Consider the following 19,786-nt stretch of genomic DNA (forward strand, 5'->3'; position numbering starts at 1 on the left):
AACTCTGATCTTTTCATCATTACCGTTGGGTATAACAAGCTGTTGTGGGAGGGAGTAGTTGTGCTTATTCTGTTGCTCTTTACATGTGGAGTCTGTTTCCTGTGCCCAGAATAAATACATTCATTTCAGACAATGGAGACGGACCAGAGACTGATTTTCTTTGTTGTTGCTTTACATGGAGAGCACTGCTACTGTGGCTCATTAAAGATGACTTCTTGAAATGTCTTCCTGTAGTTTGACCAACGGTTCAAAATCCCCAAATAACCCAAGTAGGTATTGAATTTGTAATGATACGAAGCAGAGAAAAATAGCTAATCTTCACAATACAGAAGCTGGAAACTATATTTGACTTTTCTGATTAATGACTCAGGATTCTCTCACACCAACCTTGTTTGGTCCAGATCTTCAGACTTTTCAGTCTAGTCGGGACCTTGGATCTCGGTTCGGACCAACAGACATAAATTTAGAACAACCATCAGTGGTGGGTTTGGTCTGAATCAATCTGAACCAAGGTTTATCTTGTTAACAAAATGAAAACTCTTTATTGGGACGGTTCTGACAGAACAATTGAAGGAAGTTGAGGCAGCACTAAACAATAGGAGAAGGAAAAGAGGAAAGCGCTCTCATTGCTTGTAGTCATCACCTTCGACAGTAAAATGACTAGAACCTTCATTTGACGTATTCTAACTAGTGTGAAGTGCTGCAGCTGAAGTTGGGGATGTTGGTAGTAAAACCGTCATGATACTACGAACAGCCCGAATAGGTGATGATGACGGGACAAAATTCTTTAGTCCGCTCCATTAACTGTGATGTGAAACCAAAACTCTCTCGATCATATGTTACAATGTAACAAAGACATGAACCTTACTTTGGACTTTCAGGAGTTAAAATGCCCTTAAACATTTAATCAATCATCCAAATATTAAAATAAATGTTCTGTTTATCGACTCAATTAGTCATTTCAACACTGATCTTAATGTAGCCCTACTTTAACTGTGAGACTGTGGAAATAGATAAGATCAAGATCAATATACATCTTGGAAAAACTGAATATAGAGAACATTATGTCGACCTCTCAAATTGTAAAATAGTTTTAAGTGAGTGTCATTTGAGAAAGATACTTGTTATTGTGACTTGCGTTTTGTGTGAGTGATATATATGGAGTGTTTACTTTGTGTATGCTGTTTCCCATCAGAGGATGGAGAAGATCATTTTCCTCATATATTGTTTTGTGGAATTCTCTTCAAACTCTTTCTGTTGTTCAATGGTGCCAGACTAAAGAGGATTTCTTTTTTTTAAAGTAGCCTCACAACCATATTTTCCTGTATAATTTATGAAAATAGACGTGGAATGCACAAGAGAATTTGGTGGCTTTTGACATGCCAATTAAAAATGGTTAGTCTCTATATAAAGAGAGGAACCACAACGACCTCATTTCTAAACATCAGCACCGTGGGCTCTGGACCTCAGACTTCAGTCTCCCACTTCTCCTCCTCTTTGATGGGGAGTTTGAGGTTAGAGTCCCAAACTCTACTCGTGCACCATCTTTACTTTCACCATCTTTACGTTCCTCTCACACGATTGGTCCTGCCACCAACACCAACTGGCAATTTCAATTGAATAAAGAGTAAAGTCAGCTCTGATCTTTCTGTGAATCTGCTTCCAGACATGCACTGAACTTAGGACATTTTCCTGAGGGGACTGTATGTGAGAACAAAAATGTCCACGTCAGTTGCTCTGGACATTTTCTGAAACTTTTCCTGCCAGCCCCAAGTAAAATCTCCGGAAATGTTGGATTGAGCCCATCTGAGAATACAGTAGGAACATTTCCGGAAAATTCACAGTGAGCAAGTGAACTTGTTGATGACATCTCTAACACACGATGGAAGCAAAATTGAAAAAAGCAAAAAGATAACAAATATCACAGGATAAAAAAAAAACTGCCCTACACAATGAAGATGTCCACTCGGAAAGACAGCAGAATTTTAGAATTTTTGGCGATAAGGGCCAACAATTGCTGAAAAAAAAACTCTTTAAGTTTAATTCAGCATCTGCAGATGGACTCACAACATATTTAAGTACATGAGATGTGCAAATTAGAACGGAGGCAAAAAAACGTAATTGTTTTATACCTGCTGGTGGAGTCGCGTGTTTCATCTAAGGCTGAGCGAAAACTGGGATTCTCTATCTGCTGCTGAGCATATGCTGACTTTCTTATATTTGGACCTGCAGTGAGCTGCTGTCACACAGAGAAACAGTGGGTCAGAGAAAGATTTGAGATGAAAAGTTATTCAGAAATTTCTATTCCAGATGACAATACAACATCTTAAAGACATAATGACACACTGAGGAGGAATCATCTGTGAACCTTGGTTTGACTGAGGAGAATTGTTTTCTTGTTATATAAGGATTGAAAAGCATCCTTAATTTTCACATCCGGTTTCAGAGAATCCAAAGTGACTGAAAAATTAAATATTGATTTCTGTATTGTGGCTGAGTCTTTTCAAGGCTGTCATAAGCAGTTTAACAAAGGGAACGTCAGGGACACATTAAACATTGAGACTTTTTTTTGTGACCTTCCTCTTTTGTTTAGTTGCCCCGGTGCTGCTTGGAGATTCATGCCTTCATCCAGAGCAGCTCTATGAATGATAAGGTAAACTGAGGCAAACGCAGCCTCTGCACCACAGAGGGAAACACGTCTGACTGCTCGAGCTGAAGAATTGAACTCTGTCTTGCCCTCTATCACAGCAAGGTTTGTGCTCTCATCACCGCTGAGAGAAAAGAGAAACTGAGACACATCCACTGAGACAAAAAATATCACTTTTGACCTTTTGGAAATGGCATCTGAGAGTAAATATTTGAATAAATGCCTGCACAAGCTGCTTTTTGATGAATACCACAATCTAAAATGACGGGTAATTTTGTTTTCACAGGTCACATGGGAGGGGGCCAAATGGAGGTGTGCATAATGCACATTGTTGCCCTTTCAAACCGCTGACCTTAATATAACCTCACATATCCCGTTAAAGCCCAGTGAAAGCACATGGTGCTCTTTCACCATTTAATCACACGTTGACAGAAGTCAGTATAGACTGCATCGGACCAAGTGTGGTTCTATGGCGAATACAACGAGGGCAAGTCATTTCAAGAGGGTTGTGTTTATGACAAACACTATAACCACACTGAGAGAATACCATTCATCAGGATGATGAGCGTTTTATCACCGAGCTCCAACAGACCAGACCTGTACAAGAACATAAACGTCTGCTTTCTGAACCCCGATGAGGAGATGGGCTAGAAACACATCATGTAGAAACATGTTCACATGTGGAAATTCGATCTATGATTGCGTTTTCATTGGTTTTTATTTTCACTGATTCAATTTTCCTGTCTTTGAAGGTCAGGTACATTCACACCAGTCCTGTCTCTTGGAAATTAAGTTTGAACACAGCTAAAGTGCAACAGCAAATATGTTGTGTAGGAAATGTAATTACTGAGTGGATTATGTTCAGGGTCGATATATTTTTTGGGATGAATAACCGGCAGCAGGAAGTGGTCGGGTTGTTTAATGCGCAATGACATGTTACATCAGAAAAACCACGGTTTGCATCCACAGGCCGGTCACAGGTTAGTTTTAGGAAACAAACACCTGAAGATTTAAGATGAGGGAAGGATGGTGGTTATTGTGTCTGAAGTGCTGTGAAGTGCTGTGAGTGTCTAAACATAACCAGGAAAGGTGCAATGTTGTTATAATTAGATATCGTTTTGCAAGATTGGATATTTTGGCCATTGTGTTTTCTTGACATTTTGCTATTATTGCTTTGGTGTCTTTTTCACACATGAACTCCAGAACTTGTCCAGGAACTAGGTACAGGCCTACTCACCTGCTGTGAAGTTTCCAGTGTTCCTGCTGTATTCTGGGCTCACCTGGATACTTTCCCGACTGACTCAGACATTTACATTTTCACATGCAGCCCCTACGGAAAATCTCAGGATTTCTTTTTATTAGTTAAAAAAATTGGAAAAGTCCTGAAACTGTACAAAGTCCCCTCTGCACTGAAAACTTTTGAGAACTGTTGTTTTGTCGTTCTTCACCAACACACCCTGACAAACTTTCCTGTGCCTCCCGCTGTGAGGAGGCTTGTTTCCTCCTCGGTGTTTCATCTGCCATTGTGGCAGCGTGTCTCTCTTCTTCTCCCTTATTAAAGATGAATAAGCTGTGATCATGTGAATTTTGTTTTATTAATAAAGAGCCCATCCCGTCCCAGTGTCCTTAGAAATACTGTGTAGAGCAGTGAAATCTACAGTCACGGATAGAACTGGAAGCGCATTTTCATATTTCCATACTGCTCTATAGTGCTGCTGTTGTAATGCTGTGATATTTTCAGTGGTGGAAACAGCGGCTGCACTTTAATCTGAAGGTAACAGAGTCTTACTTTTGCATGTGTGCTCCCCCTGTTTTTCCTTTTTAATAAAGGAAATGAATAGCTGTGGGTGTTTAATACATTCATGTCCCCCTGTATATTGACTTTTAATATATAAAAAATGAACATAGAGAGGAACCATCAATAATTGAAAGAAGCATTAGGCAAACAACACAACACATGAGATCAAGAGAGAGATGTCTCGGTGAGACACAAAGGAAACAATTAACGATGCAGGGAAGCGGCTGCTTTGAAGGAGAGATGAAAACTAAAGGCAACAAACTGCAGAAATGTCTTGAGTGGAGGAAAGGCTGAAGTGGTAAATCCTCCCTTGCTGCTGCTGTTGTTTTAAATACATTTTATCGAGTTAATTCATAATGTGTTTTATATATGCAGAGCAAATTTTATATTCTTAATGTGTGAAAAAGCCTTTTTCTTCTTTGCCTTTTAACTAACGTAACTTAAGAATCATTAGTTTTAGTCCTGTGTTTTTTTCAATTTGTTAGATGGACAAAATTCTTGCGTATACGTTGTGCACTGTTGCTGATGTTGCACTATGAGTGAGCCTGGTGTGGATTGCACTGTGAGAGGAGTTGTTGTGTTTCAGGATGTCCATCTGCCCCTTTCTGGTGAAGGATGACCGAATTAGAAATTGCTGGTCAGAGGTTAAAGTCACTGTGACCTTACAAAACTTGTGAATGCAACATCTCTGGAACTCTTTGAGGGAATGTCTTCAGATTTGGTTCAAATATTCATCTGAACTCAAAGATGAATTAATCAGATTTTGGTGGTTGAGGGTCAAAGGTCAAGGACACTTTGACCTCATGTTTTTGTGAACGTGATATATCAGGGAGTTTTATTACATGTGGCACAGACATTCACTTGGACTCGAAGATGATGGTTGGCAGAGCCAAGCAGCCGCAGGGCAGTTATACTGGTTGATAACTTTCTGTGGAGCTTCAGTCAGCCACAATATCTGGGAAGTGCTTAGACTTATAAAAGGCAAGTGCCATTGATAGCAAAAACCTAGCTGACCTGTACAGTAAGTTGTAGTCCTCTATGGCCTTTCTGGCATCCCATTATTTTCTGAACATTATTACTGTTAAAAGGAAATTAATTGCATCCTCTGTGATATTAAAAAGCTTTTAAAAAGTCTTAAATTGAATTGAGTGAACACCTGCTGCTCTTTATATGAGATGTTTGAAGCCATTAAATTCGCCAAACCATTAAAATCCTGCCACTTTCACACAGTTCAATGCTCCTGGTTTCCGAGGGAGTCTTTGGTGCAACTGTGTCTTATTGTGTTAGAATTGAAAAGGAAAAACACCTCACTAATACTTAAAGTTGGGTTAGAAGTGCTGCTAAGTGGAAAGCTGAGCTAAAAAAATCTGAGGCAAATTTTTCAACATTCACCAAAAACTTTCATTCTTAGCTCCAGAAGCTTCAGAAACATGAAAAGAAAAACTGTGTGTTCAATACTTTAAATGATAAAAACTGGTGCATTTATCAACATTTTCAGTTTGTTGAACTTTTATTAATAGATAGTTTATTTATGTTTATGAGCAAACAATAAAATCCAACTGTCTAATGTCTCAAATGTTTTTTATTTTATGGTTTTAGCTACTTCAGGTTCAAGGTGATTGCAGGTTGCATTGCTACTAGCTCATCCTCCTCCTCCTCCTCCTCCTCTTCCTCTTCCTCCTCCTCAAACACGTCTCTCACCCTCGTCCTTGGTTGGCAGCTCAGCCGGCACGTTGAAGTCTGTCTGAATCTTCTAAGTTGTTGTTGTTGTAACTGCTCCACTCTGCTTCAGAGTCACTCCAGGTTGTCAGCCATTAATCTGACCAGCGACTTGAAAGAACTGTTTTTGCTGGCTCATAACACCAAAAAAACAAAATAACACATTTCCCATAAACATACTTTTTGACAAATCATGATGCATTTCATTGTTGATGTGTCTTAAGTAGAATTAAATCATATAAAACACATATTCGTCTTTTCTGTCTCCTGCGATAGACTTGCTGCGTCTGAATATAATTCATCCAGCGATCACATTGTCAGCACAAGATAATTAGGAAAATCATGTCGTATTATATAAATAGAATTTCTTGGAGACAGTAACAGCTGAATCTAGCTGCTGCTCTTTTATATGACAACTGTGTGTTGTCATGATTCTTTACTGTCTCTGCAGGTTTTAGAAAAACTATTTGATCTCCATCTGATTAAACCATTTAAAATCTTCATTGAACAAATGATGTTAGTCCATAAAAGGACTTTTTGCAGACATGAGCGTTTCACCAATCAGCTGTTTCCCGTGGTAAAGCTGCTTTCACTGCACATTTGCTCCACAATATGTCTTCCCACTTCCTCAGTTCCATTGACTGGATCTGACAGCCAGTGAGAAACTCCTGACGGTGTCGGGCCACTGTCAGTCCTCATCAGCTGCGTCTGACCAGTGCAGTCAGTGATCTCACATTACAGTTTGCCGATGCACGATTGACGGGCGCGTTGATGTGTTCGTGCAGACGGCCTCTGGGGTGACACGCATTTTGTTTGTGTCTACTTTTACACTAATTTAAAAAGACTGATGGATGCTTATTAAGTAGCATCTAGAGAGACAATTAGAAAGAGAAGTGCAGGAGCTACTGTAGCAAATCCTGCACCTATTGGGAATCAATGACCCTCACACAACGATTTCAGTTAGTTGTAGCAAACTATTGATTCTTGACATCCAGCAGCCTTCATTGCTTTATTATAAGGATTTTTTTTTGTGTTTCTGAGACACGTAAAGAGAGACATAATCTGAGCGTGAGACAATGGCTGTCGATGCACAAAAATATGTTTTTTCAGTGCAAGTTTTGTTGGGGGTCAAGAAAACATAATAAAACCCTGGAAAAGAAACTCAGCAGTTTGTGTCAACTCGAGTCCACGACACCTCGAGCAGCTTCAGCAGAAAGAACAGCGGCGACAATGACGGATATGTTGAAATTCAATCAGCTCAAAAGAGGCTTTTTAAACTGCGCTGCCATTCATTCATGATTACATATAAATGCTATTGATTTGATTTAGTAGAAAGAAGCATTGCAGGAAAACTCTCTCCAACGTGTATTCAACACAGCTCTGTGGAATATTTATTTGTTTACATTTACCTGTGACAGAGTAATTATGAAAAGCGCAGCGGTTTGACTGAAGGCTAATTTTTTCATCACCCTTCTTCCATTATGGCACACAATTGTTTCTGTCAGGCAGGGCAGTGGGTCTCATGTAGGTAGAAGGTCTCATGTTTGAGTCCTGGATTCAGTCTCATTTGAAAAGAAGTAAAAATCCAGTAACACAGCAGGTTGGACTCAACTGGATACCGTGTTTGTTTAGTACCTTTGTTATTCCTAACAGTTTGTTCTAATGTACTCTGCAGTTACCTCATAGATTAATTTCAAGGCGAGTTGTCCACTGTTTCATGTACTGATAGGTAATCAATGTATTTTCAGACACCATCTACTTTAGTGGCACCAAGGGAATTTGCTTTAAATCACGAGCGAGAAAGAGAAAATGTCTGTTTTTAAGATTTATTAACTGCGATGTGTTGTTTCTACGGGAGATACGAACGACCAAGAGTACAGGGGGTTGTGCACGGGTGGGTTGGGCACATGCGTTGTTCTGGGACACGTCTTAGGTCCTTTTTACTCAAAGACTACTGCATTTGGTATTCAGGGTTTTTTCGACAAAAAAAGGATATTGACTTTGAAAGTAGTTTTCTCATTTGAGCGATCGAGCACTGTTTGAATAAAGATATAAGGAATTTTTGGTTGATAAGAGTCACAGAAGTTAGCAACTGAGGCAACAGGTTTTCTCCATGACAAGTACCGTGTTGCATAAGGGCCGAAAATGTGCATCTCTACCTTGTTTTCATGTTTCCTTTACTGCCGATAAGAGCTGGTCTCCGGTAAATACCTGTGAGTTATTATTGGGTTTTTGTCCAGTGTGAAAAGGGCGTAAATCAAGAAAAACCTACTGTTTCAGTTTAAGCTGACATACAGTACTTAGATTTATTTCCAAGTCTAGAGAATAGATTATATTAGTTTAGTTTCTTTTCCACTATTAAGGGTGGTTAAGTAACAGCCATAAACATGCAGTAAACCGTGTTTTACATTAAAATGGGTTTTCCCTATTAAAAATCCAGGCCTGTGGTCATATCGCTTGATGCTATTAGCTCATTATGCACTCTGAGCTAACAAGGAGTCCTTCTTGGGATATTTTGCATTTTCTTTATTACTTTTGCAACTTCAGAAATTCCTCCAGTTGATTTTTCACGAAGCTCTCAGTAACTCCAGTTTGTTTTCTACCACACACTTAGAAAGCCATCCACAGAGCAATAACAGTTACAGCCTTCTGGTGATGTCATTACTCACATTCATATCTCGGAATAACAATGAGACCATTTGCACATGAAGCGCTCTCATTAAGCACCAGATGGATTTTGTCTCATAGGAGAGGTATAATTAAGTCGAAATCAATACGAAAATTACAGAGGTGAAACTGGAACCTGCAGTACATTAGCTCGAAAGTATCCCCGCTGCAAAAATCCTTATCCTCACTCTGCGATCACCCTGTAGGGAAATTGACTTCATCCACAAAGAGGCAATATAACTCTACACCTTAACTGTGCCAATTACAGAACTGAACAGGCGAGAGCTGGAGACTTCAATAAAAGCTGCGGAAATAATTGACCCCAGTGTCTGATATTCCACAACTTCGGAGTTATACTGACACGGCAAAAATAACTGCAAAACTTTGAGATAAGAGCAAAAACATGTTCACTTAGCTTAGAGAGTGTAACTTGTTTTTAAAGCATCATTTAACACAGACATCACCTCGAGTTTTCCTATAACAGTTTGACAACAGTTTGAAGAAAAGTAAAAGTTTCCTGCACGTTATACATCTGGAGAAGCAAAGCAGTCAGACAGAGACTTGAGAGGCTGCAGGAAAAAAGACAAAAGGACTCCAGCTCGTTTGATCTGTGGAGTCTGAAGCTAATCTGACACTTCTGTATTACAGCTAAGAGAAAATTTAAATTGAAGTACTAATGGTCAGCTTTATAAGACTTTTATACACTAAAGCTATTTTGTATGTTTGTGTGTGTGTGTGTGGGGGGGGGGGATTATGAACTTTTGGAGCTGATCGGTCCGGGATGAGGGTGAAGGGGGACGACACCCCTGCAGTAGAGAACTTGTTTATGCTGAATCCTGCCTGCCTGCCAGAAATGGTAAAATCTTTATCGCTGTTTTAACGGCCACAGACGTGCAGGGTTTCTCTCAGTGCGGCTGATGGTCACTGACACATTTCATTCCAGATGCTGCGGTCGGGGTGGAGCTCTTCGGTAAATCATTAATGATACTAATTAGGCATCTGCCTTCTGTCACCCTCTGACTCTGAAGGAACGAGAAGGCAGTGACGTCCTGACTCTTCCTAGTTTGTCTTCAAAGTCAAACAAAACAAGAAATTAAGTAATTTTGTCCCGATCAGAGAATCAAACCTCTATCAAACATATTGAAGGTGTCATGGATCATGGATCATGGAACAGGGGATCAGCGTCACCTCCTACCAGTGATATGAAAACAGATCCATCCAGTTGTCAAACAAACAACTTAATCACAAGACATTCTAAAAGGAAGCTGCTTAGATTGCCAGTCCTATCAATAAAATCTCTGTGGGATATTGTGCTACGTTCTGACCAAAAAGGAGAAAGTACCACCGGGCAGAAAACAAGATGACACTATAGTTCACAGCTGACAAGCATGATGTCTTTGTTTTGTGCATGAGCAGTGCAATTTAAACTAGAGAACATCGTCCTTGGCAAAAAAAAAAGGTGAAGGCAATCGGCTACTGATTGTGATTCAGCAGCAGCAGCAAACAGCCCAAATCCCATAAGAGCCCCAGCAAGTGGATCCACTGTCAAGGTCCGGTAGTGACAACAAGACTAATTACTCCATAATGGGAATCATCCTTCTCTTTCAACCCAAGACAGGAGTCCTGGGTCGTTGAGAACTGGTCGGGTGATTACGATGTGGCCTCGTAAACGTCGCCGTCCATACAGATGAACAGAGAGCTGGTTGTTACCGCAGCGAGTCGGCATGCAGTTCCATCCAAATAACCCTTTGGACAATTTTGTGTGACTTTGTTTTCTCGAGGGTGTGTGAAATGGGCGCCTACATATGGTGATGCATATTCAACAGCCTTTAAATTGTCCGGAGCCTGAAAGTCAGATGAGAAAGTTTGGGACGAACTTTGGGTCTTTGAAGTGTTCATTTACATGTGCAGGAGGTTTGGTGCTTTTCTCGTTCCTCCAAAGAAACTCACCCCTCTGTTCTGCTTCATTAAAAACTAGAATGACATGCAAAATGGAAAATAAAATCGGCTTTAATTTTCTCTGTGCAGCTTCATTTCTTCTGTCTGCTTCAAAATATACTGAAGACTTGACTTGGCTTTAAAGATTCAATGAGGTAAACTAATGTCACAATAAATACCTGAATCTATGGAGATTATAAGACTGGAACGTTAATACAAACATCTGTCAGAGCGGCACATCAGCTGGGTAGTATGCAGGTGTTCCAGCCTCGGTGAGACATGCAGATCGATGAAAACAAGCGCGCTCAAGTGGAAATTGGTTTTCCATTCTGTAATATCAATGAAACTCAGCCTGCATTTCCCCGGATAACAGAAACAGCACCAAACAAATACCACATCTGAATAAATTTAACTTTTAAGATCCTTCAATTTCAACAGAAAGAGCTGTCAGAATATTATCAAATCCTTTCAGATATATTCAATAGGCTTTTTTTATTTTTTCCTTGGTGGCCTTGCAGCTCCGAAAAAAAACCCCACTTAAATCTTTCTCCAAAATCAATTTCTTCCTTCAATAGATTTCTCCTCGAGTTGTTCTCTTCACATTTTAAAGCTGTTTATGTATTGCAAGGTGTCGCCTGTCAGCCGGCAAGAGGTGTCGACTGACATTCGAGAGTAGATAGACAGCCTCCATGCGCGGTCGCGAGCGCGGGAGACAAATGTGTCGAGCAGCGAGGCAGAGAACGAAGCCGGCCCGTGATTGATACAGGTGTCACTGCGAGAGGTCAGAGCCATGCCTCAAAAAACGGGGCCATCGATTCTCCTGCCCTTTAAACAAACAAAGGGACATCTCTGCGCCGAGCCTCTGCCGCGCTGTTATAGGCTACGACTTCTGCCTGCCCCTCCAAAATAACTCCTCACATCAGTGCACAGCTCAATGTTCAGCTGTGATCAAACACGGCGCAATAACGGCTACAATCTTTTCCCATATACATGACATGAGTTTTTGCAGTGTCACCATGCCTCACGCAGAAGGAAAAAATTATTTTGCCTCAGTTTGGGAGGAAAGCACTCCACTATTTTTAGTTGTAATGCCTTTGCTCTATCTCCATTTGCCTCGTGTCTTTTTCCTGATAGAACACTGTTGAGAGTTGCTGGGGCATTGCTGAAATCTATTCCCCTCCTGCTATGGCAGCTGTTTAGAGGCTCTCATTAATAAGAGAGGAGTGTAAGGAAACCAGCATGAAGAGCGGGGCTGCCTCCCCCCCGCCGCACCCCCCCCACACTAACACCCACCGCCTAATCTGAGGTGGCAGAAACCACAGTAAACACAAGAATGAGGGCTTAAAGTTGCCTCAGTCTCCTCAGTGACTCCTCAGTGAAATGAGGCCCATCATTTATCATGTGTGTGTGTGTCTGTGTGTGTCTGTGTGCCACTGGTGCGATCCACAAGAACCCATGTGTGGAGGCCGGACACATGCTTGTGAGGTGATTATCTCATACGAACACAGAGAGGACGGGGTGTGCACGGAGCAGTCGGTGGGCCGCAGTAAAGGTCAGGCTTTAAGAGCGAACGCCAGAGGTCTCCGCCACTTCAAACATCCGGCTTCACAACATGCACACGGTTCTGTTTTACATCCACGTCTCCCCGCGGTTCAGCTGCCGCGTGTTGGTGCCAGATAGCCTCAAATGTAAAGACGCCAATCATCGTTTTTCTTCCTTTCTGCTGACCTCTCCAAAACGCTCTCATATCAAAAATCTGCCTTTGTTCGAGCCATATTGTTGCCATATGAAACTTTCATAGATCAAATGGGGATTTTATCATCAAAACAATGTTCTGGAAGGAAAATCCTCTTCACCGTCTATTACTTTTCTTTTGTTTATTTTAAATGTGCCTCAGCCATTCATCAGCTCATTTCTTTTTTGCCTTTTAACTCAAAAATGGTAAGAAGGGCTCATCACAAACCTCTCAGAGACGAAGGAGACTTTTTCATGTTGCTTATTCTGTTCACTCAATAGAGTAAAACAAGGTTTCTCGAAAATCATAGCATAAGTGCTTGTGTGTGCAGGATAAACAAACACAGCAGGGATCCACTGATAAAAACATCGCTCCACAGCACCACTAGTGGTCAAAACCCCCACAGGATAGCTTTAATAATGACTACTGTTGAAATATCATCCATCCTGTTTTAGTACACATCTTTGTCACAACTCTTTGAAATGTCTGTCAACATGTTCAAATCTAATTGTTTGCAGCAAGATGGAATTTTGTTCAATATAATTTATTGATTCAATACACACATGCTGAGTTTTTCCTTCTTTTAAAATGTTGATTTCAGTTGATCAGTCGGCCTCGAACTCTGAAAAAACTAAACAATGAAAGAAATGAGAATAATGAAACACACTCCATACTAAATGTAAATGTGCACGAATGGTTTGAGCAAAGAGCATTTGATGACATTTATAGGATAAATTGCAACATTTTACTCTTGCTATCCTGCTGTCTGTGGTATTTCCACTCCGAGCAGCAAACATTAATCGACTGTGATTAATTTGAGCAAACTGGACTAAAGAAATCTAATAAAACCTTTGGAGAGATGAATGCACCTTATTTACCTTCACTGGAATAATTGAGCAGTCCAGGATTTACGCTCTTGTCCATATTATCAAACTGTATCTTCAAAGAACAGTGTTTGAAAAGCAGTTTATTCTACTTACTATGTGAAATGTTAAGGATATTTTAGGGTATTTTATGGCCACCACGATATATAAAAGCTAATAATCTTGTTATAATAAGAAACATCTTATTTTGATATCTTCAATACCATATCTACATTGTTATTTTGACATATTTTCATATGCCACATGAACTATATAGAAAACAACTCTCACTATACCATTATGTTGCTATGATGAGAAAGGTTTCTAGTAAAAGGAAATGAGAAATGTCATAATGACATGAAAAATGTCTCATATTTTTAAATTACTCTTGTGAAAACCGGAAAAGTTTCTTTTATCACAAGCAATACACCATGGAGTATACCGTGGAACTGCCAAACCCATTTGGGGTTGTTTATCAGAGTTTTTTATTGCAGTGTTGCTCATGCACTGTGTCATCCTCCCAGAGAAATGTCAAAGATTCAGTGTTCCCATGATTTGTGTTTGTCACAGGGAGGAAGAGCCTCTGAAAAAGGCTTGGATAAGTGCGTCAGTGGACAGAAAAACTCTCCACCGATGTTCTTTTAGTGGATCAGCAGCTATTGACGTTTTGAAAGAACAATAACATACGACAAACTGATTCATTCTTAAATTCACAAAGTCTGTCACTTTACCTCTGTTTGTACACACCAACCAAACAAAAACAACAGTCGAGCAAGCGAACCATGTCGTTCATAATTGAGCTGTGCTTCGGAGTGTGTTGTGGAAAATAGAGGCGATGTCTCAGAGGGGACTCCGCCACGGTGATGTCAGACACGGGCGTGCACCGTGAGTGGAAAGGTCATCAGCCAGGGATCCGTAATTTGTTCTGACACTCAAATGCTCCGACGCATGTTTCTAATCAGCTTGGCTTCCAATAATATTATGGTTGAAGAATTCACCGCCTCGGTTGTTAGTTGTTATCAGTGACTAACTTTGGTGTGGGCAACACTCAGGGGAGGCTCATGGGTTTAGAACCCCTGTGACCTGAAAGGCATGAAGAATAATTATGTACATTCACAGTGACAGAATTTCCTCTGCTCCTCTGCTCAAACTTGTTTGTGTTTTCTACACAATACAAGGGGCGGACATTTATCCCACTGTTGGGGGAACAATGAACAGAGACATTTCTCAAGATCAATTCCTGAAGGGGAAACCAAAAGCCCCCCAGAAAGTACTAATGTGTATATACACTAGATAATCATTTCATATAATAACTGAAGGGTTCTACCAGCATGATTAAATGTTTAAATAATTATATTATGACCTCCGCCAGCTCTGGTGTACCCATGATGGTGGGGGTGTGGACCCCCCTGTTCCCTGTGTAATATCCGCCCCTGTTTCTTCAGACTAATCAAATACAGTATTTCAGTTAAAACATCAGCACACAGGGGATAACTTTCTGCAGCGTGTTCTCTCTCTCTCTGACACACACACACACACACACACACAGAGCCTTTCAGCTGGATCATAACTTTTACAAACAACCGAGCCAATCGCAGCAACGAGTCCAAAACCTGAAAAATTAACTTTATTTGTATCTCTTCCTGCCCACCGCGCAAGAAGCAATTATTCCACTCCATATATCTCACTAAAGACTGTTTGGATACCCATTCTGCAGCGGGAGATGAGCTAGGCAGCACTGTTTTGACAGTCATTTCCACAATAGACTCCCTCTTTTCAAATACCCCAGCCAGTAATTTGCTCATACATCTTTGGGAACAGCTAAAGCAGCCATAAAAAAAAAAGCCCTTAATCCTGGAGCTAAAACAAGGATTCGGTGCTAAAGGAGATAATTCTTTATTTGTTTCTTTGTTTTTGTTTTGGATGGCGTTATTGTGCGATGGAGGAAGTGAAGTGAGGCCGTTTCGAAGGGAGTCATGTACTTCCTGTGTGTGCTGGTCTCTGAGGTTAATTATTACAGTACAGACAGTAATTTGCTCTTTGTATTGGTACTTATCTCCCCTCGCAGCTGGTGTGTTTTGCCGAGTGGACGGCCATTAATCAAACCTTTCTCTTGCAGGAAGTCGGACTATCCATCACCCCAACACCCCCCCCCCCCCCCCCCCAATTCCTTCCTCACTCGCTCTAGGCGCTCTCTCCCCACCGGCCGCTAAACCTTTTCATTTTCCATGCCCAAGTGTGCAACCTTGAATATCATTTCTGCATTTCCTCGCAGCGATGGGTTGAGTGAATCATGTGCACAAATTTGAGCAGATTCGCAGGAAGTGGGTGTGATTGGTTGAAGTGCGCTGTTTGTCTGTCACTCTGGAAGAATGGGTACGGCGACGCAATCAATTCACGTCCACTCGGCTGACATTGAAATACCTATTCACCGGCTACACTATTAATCATTGAGCTGCTAAAACTTGCTTTATCCTGCTTGTCAGACTCCTCAAAGGCTGTGAATTAAAAACAGGACAGAAACACATGAGGTTTGATGTTACACAGCCACGTTATTACGGAGCACAGTCCGTATCAATTTGTTTCGGTGCAGAGAAAAACCTCTTTCCATATGAAACTGAAGGTTCAGCCTTGGCAAGACTCTGCTTGTCCCAGGTCTAGGTTTTGAAATTTTACTGTGTTCATCCTTGATAGTTTATTAATTTAAACATATTCAAATTCCTTATGCAAAATGCATCTGGTAGATTTTTGACTGTGCTGTCAACAGAACCACAGTTTATATTACATACTTATCTTAAAAATCTCCTTAAAATGTATTTTAAATGTGTATTCTGACTTTTTAGTTTGTTCCATGTCCCATCCACTAACACAGAGGAGGCAGGGTTTATGTCCTACACTGCAGCCAGCCACCAGGGGGAGATCAAGACGCTTTGGCTTCACTTTTGGGGAGCTGTCATGTCGTCCATCTTTATATACGGTCGATGATCGTGAGCAGTTTCCCCAATATCTAGAGTATACTTGTTTTTTTTTCCACCATGAAAACACTATAGTCAAAACCTGAGTAGAGAAAACTGCATACAGTATTAAATCTAATGCAAAAAAGGATGAGCCCCTCTCAGCCATTATAATTTGTGGCAAATGATAAAACATCTCTCTACAGATACGAGAAAACAAAAAGTAAGTCATCTTCTGTGTGAGGTTTAATCGTCAGTGTCGTACCAAGGGCGCAATTCGATTCACGCCAATTAAACACACTTTTTTGCAAATGTTTTAATTTAAAAGCCCCCAGACAACAGAAGGGTTATGCCCCGTGAGCTACTGGGGGGCTTTTAATGGGAAACACTGGTGCAGGAAATGTTGAGATTCATTGACCATTAATAGGGAATTAGAACGAGAGCAGATGAGAAAACAGGGAGGCTTCTCACTAAATTAGATCATAAAATATGTTTATGAAAACAAGGAGGAATTGAAGCCCTGGTTGTACATAAATATGCTCCGAATAAAGACCTGGTTACTTTACATTAGAGGTAAATAAAGGATACAAATTGACAATTTACAAGGAAAATATTCGTGCATTATAAATCTTGCTGTTTTATTGAGTATCTTAACGATGACGGCCTTGAGTCCTGAGGATGAGTGTGAAGAGAATCACAGCTAAGACGCTTTCAATTCTTTATTTTAAGAATTTTCACCTCCTCTTTCTGCAAATCACTTCAAGGTCTGAGACAATTTTACGCTTCTGCTCACAGATGTTCACTGAATCCAGTCAGAGGATTGTGAGGGCGCGTCAGTTTTCATTTCTTTAAGTAGTTTGTGGTGGATGTTGAGCTTTTTTAATCACTGTTAAAGCCTCATTTTACTCACAACTAATGTGTTAGCACTGTCAATTTCAACAATGAAACAATAATCTAAGAAAGTCACACTTTTATTTCATATCAGTGGCCTTTTTATTCACAAAGCTTCGTGTCCCTCTACTTCACACAGAGCGTCACTGACCTGTCGTTCTGTGTCAGCTCTACTTTGTTCCTCTTTACTGTCACTCTGCAGCAGATCTGTACGACACAACGTGATCTGCCAGCTTCTGCTTCCAAAGACCTGTCAATGTTCTTTGTCTCTGATGCAACACACAGACACACACACACACACACACACAGACACACACAGAACCAAAGAATCCTCATCAGGTTTATGAGCTGTAACTCAGCTCTATCGTAAATAATCCAATCTCTGCACAACAATGCAAACAGGAGCCTCCGAGGTGTAATGGCTCTTTGTTTCATGGACGCTTCAGATAAAGAAAGCCTCGTTAGAAAAAAAAAGAAAGGAAGCAGATTTTGTGGACACGGTGTGGAGAGGATTTCAGTAACAGGGGTGGTAAAGTGAGGGGGAGCTGTTCCGCAGCCCTCCTGCCTGCTCCTGCTCTTGCCTCAAACCAAAATGCACTTATTCTATTTTTTGCGTGAGCAGAAGCATAAGGGCTCAAGCTGAGTAAAACAATGATTCAAGGTTGCGGTGATAAACGAGCGTGTCTGCTCTGATAGCAGAAGGTCATGTGCATCGGCCCCCAGTGTGTGTCTGCCATCTAGCACGCAGCAAGGGTGCACTGTTGGCATGCCACGACACGACAACGCTTTTTTTTCCTCCAGCTTCAGCAAACACCACGGGCCAGTTTTATTGTTCTGTGCAGCGGGCCTAAGGCACGCTCTAGGATGGGATTGGGACGCAGGCAATTTGGCTTAACTTGTCCTGCAGATGTTGGATTAATGTATTTTTTAGGTCTATAGAATGGAAGCATGGCTGATCGGGCTGCTCAAGGAGAAGAGTTTTCTGGTGGAATCACACCAGAGGCTGAAACTGTTCATGTTTAAGTGGGAAAGTGTCTTTTAGGTACAAGCTCCTTCTTTTGTCTCGCCTGGTCAAAGTCCTTCTCCTGTTTGGAATCATCCAAGCCTTTGTCCCATCCACTTTCCACAACGTTGCCCTTCCTGCAGATTTCCTGTTTGCACTCGTGCCATGTGGAAAAAAGCAAGGGGTCGTCCAAATAATGAATATTCCTTTTACTACACCTCCATCAACAAGTGCCTGACAGGAAGTTAATGTTTTGATACCACAGACTTTAGAAAGATGGAAAACGTATCTCCAATCGCTTCCACCATCCAGAAATGAAGCCAAAATATTCTGGATACAAAGGGTGATGGACGAGCTGTCAATGACGAGTCATTCTAAGCTGTCAATCATGATGTTTTACCATGTCAATATTATTTGACGTGTACTATGACTTTTTAGTTTGGTTCATGTCTCATCCACTAACATGGAGGAGGCAGGGTTTATGACCTATGCTGCAGTCTGCGATTAGGGGGCAATCAAGTGTCGTCCAAATAATGAAAAATCTTGTCGTTAATGCAACAAAATAGATAATTTAACTCACAGTTTATGCTCAAACAAAGTACCTGAACATTTACTACATATGCATCAAAAAGTGCTTCATAGGAACTTAATAATTTAAAATATAAACAGTATTCTTCCCTCTCTCTCTCTTCTCTGTCCTCTACCTCTGTTGACTCCTCCTTATTTTCACATAAAGTTCAGTTCTCTCTCAACCCCCTCTCTCCTGGGTCCAGCTCTGTGTGTTTGACAAGCGCTTCACCCCTTCCAGCTTTTCTTCCCCAAACAGGTCAGAGGAAGATCAATAATTTGTGTGGATAGGCTCTTATCTCTGTCCAGACGAGGCCTTATCAGCGCCGCTTAAATGGTCTTTCATGAAAATTCCTGGAAACCTAATCCCCCCGCGGACGCAAGACAAAAGAAAAATGGGCCCCTATCAAAATATCAAATGTGTTGATGCAAATAAGTTTCACTTATCTGCTCGCTGCACTTCACAATAGAAGCTCAAAGTGGGGGGAAATATTATCAGTGAGGTGAATGGTTTGTTGTGCTGATGAATATCCTGAAACTGTGTGTTAATACAGAAGAGTTTTCCTGTCTTGACGGCAGCTGGAGGAATGTGCTGATAAGCTCTGTGTATTTACAATTATTGAGTCCAGACAGTGCAGATAGAACAGAGCAGGGTGATAGTGTAGCTGTAGAGAGGAGGGTGTGTGTACATCACAGAAAGGAGCTATGAATAAAAATATGCATAGTCTCCATGCACTCGATTATAGCTCCTGCAAAGGTTTTGTTGTTAACTCAGTGTCATATGTGCAATTCATGATGGGACTCAATACATAATCAAAATATCAGTGCTTGAAATAATCACAAACAATCATATAATCCCATAAGAATTGATTGTCTTTTAAAATATTCGTATGAAGTAAAACAAGATGCATTTGGACCAAATTTAAGGCAGAAGGTTTTCAAAGTAAAATCCAAATAGTCAAAACGTTTTGTAACAGAATTTAATATTTTATCTGACCAGAGGG

This window comes from Hippoglossus hippoglossus, chromosome 10, assembly GCF_009819705.1.
Source record: "Hippoglossus hippoglossus isolate fHipHip1 chromosome 10, fHipHip1.pri, whole genome shotgun sequence".
Classification (NCBI taxonomy): domain Eukaryota; kingdom Metazoa; phylum Chordata; class Actinopteri; order Pleuronectiformes; family Pleuronectidae; genus Hippoglossus; species Hippoglossus hippoglossus.